Raw genomic sequence first — 15884 nt, 5'->3', positions numbered from 1 at the left:
TTTATTATAACTGTTCTGGCTTGAAACAATTCACGCTTCTTTAACCTGTGCTTAACCCTCTCTCCATTCATATTGTCTGCACCTGTAAAGATTTGATTACCTGTTAAGACCCGCATTCCAACCATTATCTTGCAATTGAGTCTGTGTCTAGTTCTGCCCTGTTTGTGAACCCAACTCTCCACTTACCTGATGAAGGGGCAGTGTTCCGAAAGTTCGTGCTACCAAATAAACCTGTTGGATTTAACCTGGTGTTGTGAGACTCCTTTCTCATTGGATTGGAAACATAGAGCTGTTGAAAATTCTCCTGACCACACGCTAGGAACCCTTGCTCCTCTCTGCTTTTTACATTAAAACTATCCCAGTCTTTATTTGGGCAATGGCTCTCATTATGACTGCGCTAATTCTTGCACCTCTGTAATTTCATTGCAAATTTGTTTCTCTAAATCGTCCCCACTAGTTGGTGGCCCATAGAGTACACCAAGAAATTGCACATGGCTGAACTTGCAACCTCAGCTGGCCTCCCTTTTATATGCATTGCATGTAACATTGACTGAGGGCACACTCAGTGAGAGTAAGGGATATGTTGAACTCAAAGTACAAAGACAATCCCGCAATGGACCAAGCTGCCAAATAGACACAGCACTTCCCTTGAAATCTTCAAGAGCCATCTTTAGATTATTTCCCTTTAAAAGTGTTCATTATCAGAGCTACCATCTTAGCAGATCATGTGTGGTTTATCCAGCACTACCCATATAATTGTCGGTGGGAATATGGATATTAGGCTGTGATGCTGACACAGCTAAAGCAGAAGCCCTGTGTGAATTCTGCTAGTCAACACCGTGAGATAGTCACACATTTGCCCATAAGGACACCAGCTTTTGTCCCTCATTTTCGTACCTTCACTGACTGTCCCCACCACATCCCCAACCACACCCAGGACACTGTGCTCCTTCCCATTTCACTCCTCCATACCCCCAACCCTGCTCCACAACCTCTATCATCGCAGACTCACCCTTGCTGATTCCAAGTCTCCATGCAAGAGTCCATTCTCCTGCTCCCCTCCCTTGGCCATAGAGTTAAACAAGGAAGATCACTAAACTTACACATAGCTTCACAAAGCACGTCACTTTTGAAGAATCATGAAACAGGTGCCACAAGATAGTCGTGCACCATTAGTTTTGTCCTGAGGATAGGACTTTATTGAAACTATTTCACACTAATTAGTATTCATGGTATGCCAATGTCTTACAAAAATGATTATGCAAAATACTGTGGATGCTGGAATCTGAAATAAAATCAGAAAATGCTGGAAAAACTCAAGAGGTCTGGCAGCATATGTGGAGATAGAAACATTTCAAGTCCATATGATTCTTCTTCAGAGCACGTTTCCTGAGGTCTGAAGAGTCATTTGGATGCAAACCATTAACTATGTTTCTCTCTCCACAGATTATTACAAGTATGAACTTGCTACAGGTTAGCATACTGTCCGACACACCACAAACACCACACTGACTTTATCTGTGCATCTCAATCTGCTGTTGGGAAATCAAAATCTCCCATTAAATCACCCCATATGTCATGTTTCCCACTCTTATCAGCTCCATAAAATCCCACTGTCGGCCCCCACTACCCCCCCCCCCCCCCCCCCCCGCCCCCAACCCCACTCCCCGTCACTGAACTGCATGGATAAGTGGAAGATTTTAGCCTTTTATTTCAATGCATTCAGAGCATTCTTTTTGGTTGTATCACAGCTTGGTATGGCTCCTGCTCTGCCCAAGACTGCAAGAAACTACAAAAGGTCATGAATGTAGCCCGATCCATCACGCAAACCAGCCTCCCATCCATTGACTCTGATACATTTCCCGCTGCCTCGGCAAAGCAGCTAGCATCATTAAGGATCCTAAGCACCTCGTACATTCTCTCTTCCCCCTTCTTCCGTCAGGAAAAAGCTACAAAAGTCTGAGGTCATATACCAACTGACTCAAGAACATCTCCTGCCCTGCTGCCATCAGACTTTTGAGTGGATTTACCTTGCATTAAGTTGATCTCTATCTACACCCTATCTATGACTGTAACACTACACCCTGCACTCTCTCGTTTCCTTCTCTATGAATGGTATGCTTTGTCTGTATAGTGCGCAAGAAACAATACTTCTCACGGTATGCTAATACATGTGACAATAATAAATCAAATCAACTCAAATCAATGTTCTTCTCTCCTCTCCTGCAGCTGGTGACTCCTGACAAGATATGTTCATTGGTGTGAGCAGCTCTCTAGTTTCTACAGAACCATGCTTCATGACTGAGTCCAGAAAAAGACCTTCCGCAAGCAATTTAAACTTGGTTTCATTCTTCTACATTATTGCTCCTTTGGACAGTACATAACATAAGGACGTGGGTATGGCCATTCTTTAGATATTTTTATGAATATTGGGGCGGCACGGTGGCACAGTTGTTAGCACTGCTGGTGAACACAGTGCCACGGACCCGTGTTCAATTCCCCGCTTGGGTCACTGCCTGTGTGGAGTTTGCACATTCTCCTCATGTCTGCGTGAGTTTCTTTCGGGCACTCCAGTTTCCTCCCACAGTCCAAAGATGTGCGGGTTAGGTGGATTGGTAATGCTAAATTGCCCCTTAGTGTCAGGGGACTAGCTAGAGTAAATGCATTGGATTATGGGGATAGGGCCACGGTGGGATTGTGATCAGTGCAGACTCAATGGGCCGAATGGCCTGCTTCTGCACTGTAGGATTCTATGATTCTATCCATCTGGCAAAGGAAAACACTGGAACCAGTCTGTCTTCAACATAAAGTGATTCACAAAATTCAGTATAACATATGTGCAGACTCCCTCCAAAGTTTCCATGTCCTTCTAGTAGTGTGGGGACCAAAATTGGACACAGTATTCCAAATGTGGCCTAACCAAAGTTTTATATCAGTGTATCATAATTTGCCAACTTTTATACTCGATGTTCTGGCCAATATGGCAAGCATACCATATGCTATCTTCATCACAGTTTCCACCTATGCTGCCACTTTTAAGGATCTGTGGACCTGTACTCCCTGTACTCTTTCTGTGTGTCTATGCTCCGGCATCTCCACATCATGGCCACCTGATGGTTCTGCCATTTATTTTATAGCACCCACTTGAATTGGTTCTACCAAATGCTTCACCTCGCATTTGTCCAGATTAAATTCCATCTACCATTTCTCTGCCCAATTTTCCAGCCTATCTATATTCTGCTGTATGCTCTGACAATCTTCATCACTACCCGCAACTCCAGCAATCTTAGTATCATCCACAAACTTGCTAATCAGACCAGCTATGTTTTCTTCCAAGTCATTTATATATATTACAAACAACAAACAACAGGGGCGCTACGTTGGCACAGTGGTTAGCACTGCTGCCTCACAGCGCCAGGGACCCAAGTTCAATTCTGGCCTTGGGTCACTGTCTGTGTGGAGTTTTGCACATTCTCCCCGTGTCTGCGTGGGTTTTCTCCAGGTGCTCTGGGTTCCTTCCCCGGTCCAGAGATATGCAGGTTAGGTTGATTGGCCATGCCAAATTATCCCTAGTGTCACGGGGATTAGCAAGATAAATATGTGGGGTTACGGAAATAGGGCCTGGGTGGGCCTTGGTCAGTGCAGATTCAATGGGCCGAATGGCCTCCTGCACTGCAGGGATTCTAGCTATTCGATAAACAGAGGTCCCAGCACTGATCCCTCCGGAACATCACTAGTTACAGATCTCCATTCAGAAAAACACCCTTCCACTGCTACACTCTGTCTTCTATGGCCAAGCCAGTTCTGAATCCATCATAGAACATAGAACATAGAACATTACAGCGCAGAACAGGCCCTTCGGCCCACGATGTTGCACCGACCAGTTAAAAAAAAAAAAACTGTGACCCTCCAACCTAAACCAATTTCTTTTCGTCCATGAACCTATCTACGGATCTCTTAAACGCCCCCAAACTAGGCGCATTTACTACTGATGCTGGCAGGGCATTCCAATCCCTCACCACCCTCTGGGTAAAGAACCTACCCCTGACATCGGTTCTATAACTACCCCCCCTCAATTTAAAGCCATGCCCCCTCGTGCTGGATTTCTCCATCAGAGGAAAAAGGCTATCACTATCCACCCTATCTAAACCTCTAATCATCTTATATGTTTCAATAAGATCCCCTCTTAGCCGCCGCCTTTCCAGCGAAAACAATCCCAAATCCCTCAGCCTCTCCTCATAGGATCTCCCCTCCATACCAGGCAACATCCTGGTAAACCTCCTCTGCACCCTCTCCAAAGCCTCCACATCCTTCCTGTAATGTGGGGACCAGAACTGCACACAGTACTCCAAGTGCGGCCGCACCAGAGTTGTGTACAGTTGCAACATAACGCTACGACTCCTAAATTCAATCCCCCTACCAATAAACGCCAAGACACCATATGCCTTCTTAACAACCTTATCTACTTGATTCCCAACTTTCAGGGATCTATGCACACATACACCTAGATCCCTCTGCTCCTCCACACTATTCAAAGTCCTCCCGTTAGCCCTATACTCAACACATCTGTTATTCCTACCAAAGTGAATTACCTCACACTTCTCCGCATTAAACTCCATCCGCCACCTCTCGGCCCAACTTTGCAACCTGTCTAAGTCTTCCTGCAAACTACGACACCCTTCCTCACTGTCTACCACACCACCGACTTTGGTGTCATCAGCAAATTTGCTAATCCACCCAACTATACCCTCATCCAGATCATTAATAAATATTACAAACAGCAGTGGCCCCAAAACAGATCCCTGAGGTACACCACTTGTAACCGCACTCCATGATGAATATTTACTATCAACCACCACCCTCTGTTTCCTATCCGCTAGCCAATTCCTGATCCAATTTCCTAGATCACCCCCAATCCCATACATCTGCATTTTCTGCAGAAGCCTACCATGGTGAACCTTATCAAACGCCTTACTAAAATCCATATATACCACGTCCACTGCCTTGCCCCCATCCACCTCCTTGGTCACTTTCTCAAAAAACTCAATAAGGTTAGTAAGGCACGACCTACCTGCCACAAAACCATCTAGCTAGTTCACCCTTGATCTGTGTGATTTAACCTTTTGCACCAGCCTGTCATGAGGGACCTTGTCAAATGCCTTACTAAAGTCCATGTAGACAACATCCATGGCCCTTTCCTCGTTAATCATCTTTGTCACCTCCTCAAAAAAACTCAATCAAATTAGTGAGACATGAGCTCCCTCATATAAAACCATGTTGTTGGTTGCTAATAAGACCATTCAGTTCCAAATGTGTATGGATCCTATCCCTAAGAATCTTCTCCAATAATTCCACTATCATTGACGTCAAGCTCACTGACCTATAATTATCCGGGTTATTCCTTGCTACCACAAGTTGCACTCCAAGGTGCTCCAGTACAACTGAAATACTTGTAACATTCACCACATGCATTCAGTGAGTCATTCAGCCCCAGCATTGAATCGCTGCAGCGCAGCCATGAGGATCGTGGGCTGGCTACTTTACCCTCTCACCTTTCAGTTGAGGGAGGTGAGGATGGGGTGCAGGGATCACAGTAACTTATAAAATCCAGCCCTTTTCAGCACTATTGCAAAGGGGAGTTGTTATTGGTGTCCAGCCAACATTTATGCATTATCATATTGCTGCATGTAGGAGCTTGCTGTGCACAAACTGACCACCACGTATCATGCATCACAACAAGTGACTACACTTTAAAAGTACTTCACAGGCTGTGAAGCAATTTGATCATGAAAGGTGCTATGTAAATGCAAGCATATTGTTTCTGAGCAACTGGAAGATAATATGACCACCTAATAGCACATAAATATGGTATAAAGTGAATCTGACAAATTGATCATTATCTCTTTGTTCTTCCCCTTCTCACTTATGCTGCCACATTACCAGAGTTCATGAACTCACAGCTATTCGAACAAATGCTCAGCCCATATATTTAGTCCTTACACTAACATGAGAAGGACACAGTGGGTCCCAAAGCACAAATGCGTCTAAAACCAGCAGGTGGCCGCGACGTTTGTCATTTTATTTTGCTGTGCAAGGGTTTGCAACAATCTTAATAATTAAGAGGTTGCACCTGGAGGATAACGTGTGAATGGCATGTACATCAATGAATAATTCTACATACTCTTAGGATGTCTGCAAGCTCACAATATGTGCAGCTTTCACTTCCCGAGGGGCACAGAGACAAACTGTTCTCCATCATTTACAATTAACCATCACATTTTACAGTTAATTCCTCTTGTTATTCAATGTTGGGCTGAAATAGTTCCATGTTATTTATTTTTTGAAAGATTGCCTTTAATAAACCTGCAAGCTAAGTGTCAAGGAGTCGAAATCCTACTCAGAATTCTGTTGTGTGCTGAAATGGTCCAGTGATACAAGTAACTTTACTTGCAGGTACAGTCAATACAACATATGGCTTTTTTTATAGATAGGGATGCGGTATTGATAATTAAATAAATGGTTTTTAATGAAACTGTCACTACACTAATAATGCCATGAATCATTCCTGGTGATCTGTTTCAGGAAAACTGACTGATAATGACTGTCATTTTGTTGCTGTTTTCTGCTTTCGAATTACTGAAAGTACTGGCTGATTCAACTCAGCAGAAACACTGACATTAATAAATATTAACTGCTGTATTTCTAAAGGCAAGAAAAAAAAAGTGCTTAGACTATAACTGCAGCACTTTTTTTTCAAGTTATATTCTCCAAGCAGCATGGCTATTGGGGCTTTGGCCACATTAGCAAATGAAAGATATGCGATTTTCCACCTATTCCCTGGCATATGTTACTCTTGGCTGGGATTTGAAAACCTGGTCAAACCTCAACTGGCTGCTCACAGCGGAAGGAGACCTTATGGTAATGTAATTGACATGGGAAGTTGGAAAACAATATGACTGAAACTGCTTGGACAAAAATCAAATGACAACCTGTGCTTTTTATGTAACAGAAAGGGCCATGTTTTCTTTCTTGGTCGAAAAAAATTACTAAATAACTATCTTCTAAGATTATTTTCAGCCCGTTTGGAAAATTACAAGATTCAATGATTTTGAAATAGCATAGCACTGAAAAGCACTAAGAATGAGCTGTAGGTAAGAAATATTTAGCCAATAATGATGTTTCTGCAATAATAGTCCTTTTCATACTTGTGAAATAATTAACAGGCCACTGAACCAGTAAACATGTACAAATGTTTAGCTCTGGAGTCATAAAGTCATGGTCATAGGGTGACATATTACCAAAGAATGGCAAGTATCGGATGGTGCCTGTGTGTTTTCAGGCCAAATCTTATGCCTCATAAGTATTCATTTCTATTCCCACGAGTTTCACACCACACCAGCGATACGTTCCCTCTGATTCGCCTGCCACTTAACAACTTAACAGCAGCAGGCACTGGGGAGCTCCTTATAAACGATCCCCTAGCAGTCCCCAGCACTTGTTCTGATCTTGTTCATCCTGACTCCGCTGCCAATGAGAACGGAGAATTTGGCGCTCAGCCAAAGCTCCATTCATTGCAGGGGGACCAGAAAATTCCAGCCTCAGGGAAGGTCAGAGGTGTCTGGTCAATATTACTACACATAGCCTGATATAATGGGGGGGGAGGTGGGTTCACTGGCCCCATTCGCTGCTAGCGGGAATCCTGATGGCTCAGTAAATAGGGCTTCTGGGCTAAAGCGGGATTACCGCCAGACATCAAAGCATTTCCGAATCACCCGGCCCACCTGGTCAGTCCTGATCAGGTTCCTGAGAGAGCGGGCAGGAACCTGATGATTATGCCAAAATGTTGATTTAAATGTCATTAGCAGGCTTGAAGCCTGATTTAATGCCCTTCATCAGTTTCCCCAGTGAGAATGGCACCTGGCAGGCTTTGGTGCTGGTCAACGTGTATCAGACGCATTGGACCCCAAAAGGGGGGTCAAGGAGATAAAAGCAGTACCCATGTGCCCCTCAGCTACTGCTACTGCTAAGTTGCAGAGGGAGGGCCCCCCCAAGGGTTCTTGGGGTCAGGTGAGCTCAGGCTGGGGGCAAGGGGTTGATCTTGGCACTGTCCTCTGGGATGAGAGTCTAGTGCCTAGATTGTCCCACCTAGCCCTGGGAGGTGATGGCATATTAGGATTAGCTCTAGACTATTAATCTAGAAACTCAGCTCATGTTCTGGGGATACGGGTTCAAATGCCGCCATGGCAGATGGTGGAATTTGGATTCAATAAAATAAATATCTGGAATTAAGAATCTACTGATGACCATGAAACAATTGTCAATTGTCAGAAAAATCCATCCGGTTCACTAATGCCCTTTAGGAAAGGAAATCTGCCATCCTTACCAGGTCTGGCCTACATGTGATTCTGGAGCCACAGCAATGTGGTTGACTCTCAACTGCCCTCAGGCAACTGGGGGTGGGCAATAAATGCTGGCCAGCCAATGACACCCATGTCCCATGAATGAATGTAAAAAAGAAACCTGAGAGGTTTGGTGCTGCTCCCCTCATCAGCAGGGGGGAGGGGCCTCTCTCTGTACTCAGGGGCACCCTGCGTGCCTCTCTTTATGCATATTTGTACATGCAAAATAATAGAGAAATTAGTAGTAGAAAATTTCTACCAATCAAACCACTTTATTTTAATCCACACTGCTGTATGGTTAGAAGCAGAACTGATGCCTAACCCCAAGGCATTGCATTGAACAGAGGACACTGCTTCCAAAACCCAAATTAGTTGTTTTAGGAGAGAAAGCATGCGTGTAATGACAACACAGTGCTCAATTCGATAAGTATACTTGTAATGTCCCAGTTGGCATGTTCAAAAAGAAATGAGAATCAAATGGACTGCAAAGCAAACCTGAAGCGCACTACTCATTAACACAGCAAGGACTTGATATTGCTATAGTTTAGTCAATCTTCACTCTAAAACCCTGGACTGTTCTTGACATCAAATGTTGCTGCCCAAATTCTGTCTAATCTTTATATATCATCATCATTAAAATAAGGTGTTAGAGTTTGAGGAACCACATGCAGATTTGCAGTCGCGTTTCCTATGTTACAATAGTGACTATTTTAATCCCCAAAAGCAGATTTGGTTTAAGTGGGAAGTTAAACTTTTTTATTCAACATCCTACTTCTAATTTTAATGGAGAAGATGTGAAGGATGGGTGACCACTTAATGGATCAGCCATTGAAACCTTTACAGAAAGTTGTGTGCCTCCATTCTAACAATGATCCTATTTTAAATCATAGTCAACCAGCTCGCCCAGGCCTCGAGAAACTCAACAGGTAAAAGGAGGCAAGAAGGCCAGATCCATGAGGTGAGTGTTTTTACATCACTGCTTGTGGGTCAGCAGGATCAGGAGTGTTTCTGCCCAGCGCAATAAGGTTACCTAAGAAACCCTCACCCACTTCCTTTTCTTCCATCATCTGTCCAACAGCCCAGCTTCATGATCTCCTCTCAAGCCTGCCCTGCAATCAGTAACTCCTTCCATGCCCCCTTTGCCACCACTTCTAAACATTCTTGCAGCCCTTCCTGGCAGAAAGGCAACCTGGCTGTCAGGCAGGAAAGCTCATGAAGTTCAGACAAACCCATGCTTATAGATTTCACAATAATAACTCTTCCCAGCATATCGACACCGGCAATGCTGTGTAAGGACACATCTCAGTAGATATTGGGGCCTATATTATAACAAAAGTACCTTATTGCTTGCAAAACATTTTGGGACTACCTGAGGAAATGAAAGGTGCTTTATAAATGCAAGTCTACCTTTCTTTCTTTAACAACCCAGGTGTCTGTTGAACGAGAGCCCTAGTTTGATGTATGTGTTCTTGTAACTGATATATCAGCCTCAAAATAAAGGAGGGTCAGTTTAGGACAGAGTTGAGGAGGAACTTCTTCTCTCAGAGGGTGATGAATCTCTGGAATTCTCTGCCCACTGAAGTGGTGGAGGCTACCTCGTTGAATATGTTTAAATCACGGATAGATGGATTCCTGATCGGTAAGGGAATTAGGGGCTATAGGGACCAGGCGGGTAAGTGGAACTGGTCCACTTCAGATCAGCCATGATCTTATTGAAAGGCGGGGCAGGCTCGAGGGGCTAGATGGCCTACTCCTGCTCCTATTTCTTATGTTCTTATGTTCTTATCTCTTGGAGCCATAGAGGTTTACAGCATGGAAACAGGCCCTTCGGCCCAACTTGTCCTTGCCGCCCTTTTTTGTTTAAAACCCCTAAGCTAATCCCAATTGCCCGCATTTGGCCCATATCCCTCTATGGTCCATTGGAAGAGGTGTAGCCTGTTTTTGCACTGTGTGACTCACATTTCCTAGAATCCAACCATGTTGTATAAAAGATGTATGGTGAGAAATTGAAGTTGACAGCAGTTTGTTCAGGATCTGATTAATCTGAAGAATATTTCTAGCATAGTTATAAAATTGTTGATAATTTGTTGGATCAGGTCATTAATCCAAAGGAGATAGCTGACAGTAAAAGAGATCTGAACAAATTAAGTGGGTGATTTAAGAAATGGCAGTGAGATTTCAATGTGAATAATTATAAGGTAATTCATTTTGCTACAAACAACATGGAACTTGCATACATAATGAATACGTCCATTAGTAACGAAGAGATAGGATTTGGGTGTGATTATTGATTGTTCACTGAAAATATCCAGTTAATGCAAAGCTGCGATAAACAAGATTAATCAAGTGCTAGAATGCGCCTTAAGAACACCTGATTAAAAGTCGAAACAGCTTATTCTAAGCCTGAGTGACCAGGAGGTCACATTTAAAATGTGTGCAATTCAAGATTGACAACTTTCAAAAGAACATTGATGCATTCAGAATATTCGGTCAAGATCAACATCAGTAATTCTGGGATTTGAAGTCTTAAGCTTTTTTGTTCATAATGTATTCAATAAAAGTGGGAATATGATGCTTTTTTTAAAAATGGTGTGGCCAGTAACATTATTTAATTTAGACTGTGTTCACAAAACTAAACAACATGAGTACAAAATTCATAAACTCCTAATCGAACTTGGAATTAAATTTAAACCAGCTTCTGGGAGAGTTGGAGCAATTGAATGGACTCTCATTAAAAGTAGTTAACAAAATGTCAGTTATTACCTTTGAAAGAGGTGGGTATCTATATGGTGAAGAATGGGATTAAAGGTTACAAGGTTTACTTGGATGTTCATGATTAAATGCTTTAATGCAATATAACGGTAGCGCAGTGGTTAGCACTGCTGCTTCACAGCTCCAGGGTCCCGGGTTCGATTCCCGGCTCGGGTCACTGTCTGTGTGGAGTTTGCACATTCTCCTTGTGTCTGCGTGGGTTTCCTCCGGGTGCTCCGGTTTCCTCCCACAGTCCAAAGATGTGCGGGTTAGGTTGATTGGCCAGGTTAAAAAAAAAAATTCCCCTTAGAATCCTGAGATGCGTAGGTTAGAGGGCTTAGCGGGTAAAACATGTGGGGGTAGGGCCTGGGTGGGATTGTGGTCGGTGCAGACTCGATGGGCCGAATGGCCTCCTTCTGCACTGTAGGGTTTCTATGATTCTATGATTCTAATGGTTCCTTTGCTTCTGGGAGCAAGGAAATGTCATCTGTGAAATGAAACTAGTCAGGATTGTAATGTTAAATTGATATCCTGGAGTTTTACTAAATTAATTTAGAAGTCAGGGAGAAGTCTCACAGAACTTTTATCTTGGAAGTTTTATTTACAGTCACCCACCCCTTTGGAGGTGAGTAGAGGCCATAATAGTGCATAATTTTCATCCTTTAGTTGAATGCGCTGGATTTGATCATCAGATTGGTTAATACCAGTTCAAGCTTTTGATGATGTGGAGGTGCCAGCGTTGGACTGGGGTGGGCACAGTAAGAAGTCTCACAACACCAGGTTAAAGTCCAACAGGTTTATTTGGAATCATGAGCTTTCAGAGCACTGCTCCTTCATTGGGTGAGTCAATATACTCACCAGATTAAGGAGCAGCACTCCGAGAGCTCGTGATTCCAAATAAATCTGTTGGACTTAAACCTGGTGTTCTGAGGCATCTTACTGAGCTTTTGATGAGGCAGTGCATTCCAATGCAGATGGTGAAATATTCCTCACAACTGAAGACAAAGGAATGCTTCTTGAAATAACTTCATAGGAAGGATTCTCCTTACCGCCCCTGCCAAATTCTTATTCCTGAGTGCAAAGGTCAGGAAAAAAAGGTTGAAACTTATTGAGGCCTATTCGCTGCCTAACTTAACTTGACTTAGGCTTTCCACCCATGTGTGAACCAAGCTCTGCACCTACAACCTCAGTTTCCTATGATTTTGATGTAGTAGCACCCAAAAAAACCCTTTTCCCCCAAGTTAAAGATCCAAAAGCGAATCAGGTGAAGAGGACCAAAATTATAAGCCAACAGCTTTTCTAAAAAAAACATTGGCTCGTTGTGCCTTGGGGCCTGCTATAACAAAACCCAGAATTTGTAGAAGTTAGTGGCCAGAAGCACAATTGCTGGTTGTCCCATGTTCCAGGCATAAGGCTGTACCAGGAACAAGCCTGAACCCAAGGTTATGTCGATGGCCCAGCCCACCAAACATGAAGATAGTTTGCTCCAGACAGCTGCAGCATGCTTCCAGCACACAGCACCCATCCAGTGCCTGGGGAGGAGGTGGCCACGAAACGCCATTTTGTGAGCACATTTCTAGAATATGTGGAGAGTTTCAATCACTCAGAAAGTGCTGAAACATCAGACTTTAGTGTTTTGGATAAATCTAGAGGCCCATATCCACATTCAAAACTGGTTATTGCCATGAAGGCTGTGTAATCCCAAGAAATATCCTAAATCTAAAATATATTGTGATAACAGTATGTGCCATTGATCATGAACAGGAATAATTTGATAAAAATCATTTCACTTCCCATCTTTCTGTTAAAATTCCACTTTTTCTGTCGTTCTCTTATTTTCTCAACAACTCACATATACCTTCTCTCATTATTGTCTCCATATTTACATATCTGTTAATCTCTCATTCTTTGGATCACCCTTCCTCTCTCAATTTCTATAAGAATCTCTTGCTCATTATGACCTCTATAATTTTCTGTATATCTCCCACTCTGTGTAAATAGGTATTGCCAAAACATAAGCCATCAAAAGGAAGTGCAATATATTCAAAGACTCATAGATTACATGTGTGTCCTATTCTTATTGACCAAATAAATTGAGAATTCTGCAAAGGCTACTAGTCTTTAATGAGAGAAGAGTTCCTGCAGAGTAGAACATCAAGATACTAAAATGAAAAATGCTTTCAGTGGTCCCCTAACATTAGTTTAGTCTGACAAAGACCAGCAAGAACAGAACAGGATTACCAAATTTCTCGGATGATGCAAAAAGCATACAACAAGTCCCATCACTATATGGTCCATCAGGTCAACTATACCAGGCGCATCCACTGGCAAATGATTGAAGGTGAGTGCATTAGAAACTAATATGTAATGAGGGAAGCAATGATAAAATTATCGGTTTTCCAACAGAAAGGCCAGCTGAAAACATTTAAAATAGGTGCAACAATTCTAGTGGCAACCCGTGTCATCACAGTCCTTAGATTTTACACATATGGCTCTTTCCCAGTTAGGACTTGGAACCTCCATATTGACAGCCCATTTGCTGTCCATTGATGCACCAGGGAGATCACAGATGTATTATTTAGAAAGGCCATTGTTGCTAGACAACTGAAGCAGCATGAGAGGGTTGCAGAAGTCTATGCATCAGTGGGTTTTTTGGTTGTCCAGGCAATCATTCATTGCACCCATATTCTATCCAGACCCGCATTATGCAGAGGAGCTCTTCTCTCATTAAAGACTAGTAGCCTTTGCAGAATTCCCTTTGTGAACCAAACTGGTTTTTACTCTGTTAATATGCAGATATGTTTCCCTGGGGAAAATGTGAACCTAGTCTACTAGGCGGGAAACTAACATGGTCAGATTGGCTGTAAATGTAAAACGTTCCTGGATTTTATTTTTGCATTGACCTCAGAGACCAGAGGCTAAGAGCTGGTTTCCAAGGCAGAGTGTAATCTCTCCCCTATTGCAGCAGGAGCTACAGATTGTGTATCTGTGGAAGAGGAGCCTCCCGCTAGTCCTGATTCCTCTCGGCTGGGGCTAGCACAGACTCTAGTGAAGTGCAACATGCTCTACTGAAATCTGCAACAAAAGGAAAGCTTCTGGATGTAACCACATCCAGACTCCAGAATCATAGAATAAAACCATAAAATGGTTCTGGTACAGGAGGAGGGCATTCAGCCCATTGTGTTCATGCTAGTCCTCTGCAAGAAGCACTCTGCTAATCACACTCGGCTGCTCTTTCTCTGTAGCCTAGCAATTTGTTTCTCTTCGTGTGCTTATCCAGTTCCCTTTTCAAAGTCTCTGGTTCCACCGGACTCAGAGGCAGTGCATTACAGATTTTAAACACTAGCTTTGTAAAAATACTCCTCCTCTTGTCGCCATTGCCATCAGTTGTCACACATTGCCAGAGAAAAACTTTGGATACGAGAATGCAGACAAGAGGTTCCTTGGTTGAATACCCATAAATTCTAGGTCCCCACAAATCTAGAATTTTGAGCAGTTTTCTCCTTCACCTGGAACATGCTCACTCACCCCTGTGGTTCCATTCTGCTCTGTGAATTCTGCTCAGTGCCACATTTTCTGGGACATTATTCCTCTTTAAGCGACAGCACCTGAGCTGGAACATGGCAATGGTGATAGGATGAGGTAGAGCAATATGGAGCAGAATCGTGTTCCTGGGATTTTTACAGCCTTTTCCTTAGTATTCTCTTCCTCCTCACCAGCGTTCTTTTCATCAGCATCATAGTCTTACACAGTGATCGATAACTTTTAAAAATGATTTGAATTTCCAATGACTGATTCAAATCATCATACAACAGAATGTCATATTTTAAGTCTTCTACTGTAATAAACAAACTAAAATCAACATTGGCAAAACATTATTTCATTAACAACTAATGTACCAAACTGCAGTAAAATATCCCTCTTAACATCCAACATGACTGAAACCCCCATGCCACATTTATACACTACACTTTCTGTAGAATTGTAATCTTTGCTGAAACCAGTCCAAAGTTACTCCCAGCTTCCAACAGGCCCATTACTCCCTGTTTTTCTGGGTCATTATATCCAATATCTGACAAAACTTGTTTCCTTCAGTCTTTTGAGAATCCCTGAACCAAATTCCAGCAGCAAGGTCTGGTGATTCATGCTCCCAGACATTCAGTGTCTTTAAATCTACACAGCTCCCAATTCTTGAACCAGAGAATACGATCCACCAACTTTCTGCCTGGTGGCTAACAGAAAACAACCATTTTCCCTGGTGTACAGAGCAGTTGTTGTTTTCACGTCTCTCCATGGGACTTCATCTGTACACGCTTTCTGAGACAATCTAGCAGCAGTAAGGTCAACTGCCTTTTCCTTTGTCTCAAGGGGTTAAAAATTGGCACTTTGCATTCAATAGTGCTTAACCTGGGCCCCTGTCCACATGGCCAGGAACTCATGTGGGTTTATTGCAAAGAAGAACTAGTAGGAGTTACATGCTGCTCTCCACTGATCTCATTTTACCTAAAATGAAAGAAAACAGTTTAAAACATAAACTGTTCTAACACCTTCTAAAACCTTACATTTGTAATAGGCACTAAAAAGAATTTTTTTACCTTCTGCTCTTTCTCTTCATCAGCATCTTTATCTTCTCCGTAGTCTGTTCTTCCCTCTTTCTGCATTCCACACCATTCCCCCAACCCCACTGTTGGGTTAGATCTACAGGAACAAAGACATTTTGAATATAACTCCCAT

This window comes from Mustelus asterias, chromosome 2, assembly GCF_964213995.1.
Source record: "Mustelus asterias chromosome 2, sMusAst1.hap1.1, whole genome shotgun sequence".
In the NCBI taxonomy this organism is placed as follows: Eukaryota; Metazoa; Chordata; class Chondrichthyes; order Carcharhiniformes; family Triakidae; genus Mustelus; species Mustelus asterias.
Note: the sequence above shows the minus strand (reverse complement) of the source record.